The sequence below is a fragment of the Elephantulus edwardii genome, unplaced genomic scaffold (genome assembly GCF_000299155.1).
Source record: "Elephantulus edwardii isolate Elephantulus edwardi_28Jun2011 unplaced genomic scaffold, EleEdw1.0 scaffold00043, whole genome shotgun sequence".
Taxonomy (NCBI): Eukaryota; Metazoa; Chordata; class Mammalia; order Macroscelidea; family Macroscelididae; genus Elephantulus; species Elephantulus edwardii.
Genome location: NW_006399793.1, coordinates 1624189 through 1626894, shown reverse-complemented (window position 1 = coordinate 1626894; position 2706 = coordinate 1624189). Strand labels below are relative to the sequence as shown.

The following is a 2706-nucleotide window of genomic DNA, read 5'->3' as shown; positions in this document are numbered from 1 at the left end:
CTTCTGTCTTTGCAATGACTGTTTGCACTCTTCCTGGATGATACCCTTGATATCCTCCCACAACTCATCTGGCCTTCACTCATTAGTGTTCAAAGCCTCAAACCTGTTCCTGAGATGGTTCTGAAATTCGGGTGGGCTAGACTCAAAGTCATAAATTGATTGCCTTGGATTTGGTTTAATGAACAACAAGAACAACAATAACAACAAAGCCAACTCATCTTTAAGTTGTACAATGTTTTTGAACAGATGCCATTCAAGTTCTTGGTTCTCTTGATTAAGCATTTGACACATCACTATCAATTTTTTGCCTGTCTTGTTCATTCAAGTTTTGATCTGGACGTTCAACAATAATCATGAAGGCTTATTGGCAAAGCTAATGTACAATGTCACTAAGTCACTATGTTCAAGGTTAAGTGATACATATTTCATCTCAACTTTTAGTGTAATTTTACTTGTTCAATTCATGATTTAAAATCTCTAGAGTTTTACTCCTCCAAACTGTCTGAAGATGGTGTGTGCTTCACTGTGTCTTAAGAAATCTTAGGACTTCTGTTTCTCCCTCAATTTTCTTCACATAGAAACTTTTCCCAAGTGTCTCAGATTGTTAAAAGGGAAATTTCTCAGAGTTAGCCACTTCTTCTAAATAGAATGAAGCCATCAGGTTTCTGAAGTAAGGGGAGGAGGAAGAGAAAAAGTTGCTGTTGTACACAGAGTCACTATGAGTTGCAGGAGACTTGATGTCACTAACAACAATAACAACAACAATAACAGCATATCTTCTGATTGCCTCACTGCCGGTACCAAGAGTGTTGATTCTGGACCCAAGGAAGATGAAGTTGTTGACAGTTTCATTCCATACTCCATCTATTATGATGCTGCATATTGGTGACAATTACTGTTTTCTTGATGTTGAGATGCAATTTATAGCGAAAGCTCTATTCTTTTACTTTCTGCAGCAAGTACTTCAAGTCTTCCTCACTTTAAGTAAGCAAGGTTTGTCACCCGCATAATGTAAGTTATTGATGAAAACTTTCTCACACCTTTATGCCACATTCTTCTTCAAAAAATCTAGTTTCTTGAATAATTCTCCTCATTCTGATCTGTAGTCTTTTGTCTAGGTAGGCTTATTTACAGCTAAACTTACATCTTATTGACAATCTTTTTCTATATAACTATAACGTCCACTTGTTGATTGCCTACAAGTTGAGCATGACTCATAATGACCCTATGGAAAAAAAAAGACTAGAAGCCCCTCTATAACTATCAACATTTATCAAAGTTCATAGGGTTTCCAGAGGCATGCTATTTAGGAAGTGATGACATTCCTGATTCCAAATATAGAACAGAATAAGTCTAAATCCATGTCCATATAACAAACATAATACTTGAGATCATACCTTCCTAGATTTGTAGATCAAGCAACACTGACCTCTCACCTATTTCTCATAAGACAAAATCTAAAAGTCACTATCTTAATCACTTTCTGAGCACCGTGATTTATTTTGTTGTTGCTATTACCTGTTATAAAATCAGTGCATTAATCGTGATGAGTCTATCCAGATTAGAATACAACTTACCTGGTCTTGGGCCAGTCTTATGCTCAGTTAACAATCAAACTTTTGTGATCCGCCAGGTTTCATTGGCTGATTTTTGGAAGTAGAGCTCCAAGCCTTTCTTCTTACACTACTGAAACCTGTTCAGCATTATAACTATAGATAAGCCTCTATGAAAGGGAAGATAGTGACTACTCACAAAGTACATTGGCCAGGAAATTAATCTAGGTCTTAAATATGGAAGGTGCAAATCCCAACACTTATATTTACTCACCAATTTCCTGATATTGAGAGTTAACTGCATTTTAGGCATTTCATAGAACAAGGAATGACCGAGCTTCAGGAAAAAAAATACTAATCTTGGTTACAGTAAAGGGAAATATTTTAAGGGGATGACATGACACTATTTTAGAAATAATTTCTGTAATAGAACAGATATTTTCAATTTATTCTTATTCTTTATATAAAAGAACTTGGTTGTACTTATAAATGAGTTAGTTTTTGTAGTTTCTTACCTAATAATGTTTACCAATAACTGACAGTTGGAATCACTAAAGAGGAGAGAGAATTTTCTATTACAGCTGAGCAGAAGTAGTAATATTAATAGGTAATTTGCTTTTGGTGATTCTGCAGCTGGACTTCTAGTTAATGGTAAAACGTAAGCTAGAAGGACCAACCAGAGTAATTTATTACAATCTGCAATGTAGAAAACACTTTTCAAAAGCTGTCTTTAATCTTTGCATGCATGAGTACTCAGAGGCTTGAAAAAAACACCTTTGTAATGTGCACATATTGGTCTGAACATTTATTGAAGATTTAAGTATGTGCAAAGCATTTCACTAAGTTTAAAGAAAATAGAAGACTGAAATTTTGCCATGACACTTTAAAGTGACTTTTAAGTAGCTGTCTGAGAGGAGCTCAAAGTGATCAAAAACTAAGTGATCTCATAGGTAGAATACAAACTGCATGTGGACAGGACTATGTCTATTTTGCCTGCTCCTTTATTCTTGTACTTAGCATAGTGTCTGCTCTTCTTTATGTCCTCATGGCTTAATCAAGTTTGTATATGTACTTATTTTTGCTTGAATGGAATGTTGTTGTTTTTGTTATGTGCCGTCGAGTCGCCTGCGACTCATAGCAACCCTATGTACAA

At 35.4% G+C, this 2706-nt stretch overlaps 1 pseudogene; it reads right to left on the bottom strand.

Moving 5' to 3' along the window:
• The window catches only part of LOC102855881, a 3199-nt pseudogene extending 2878 nt beyond the window's left edge, over positions 1–321 (bottom strand).
• Positions 322–2706: the final 2385 nt, after the last annotated feature.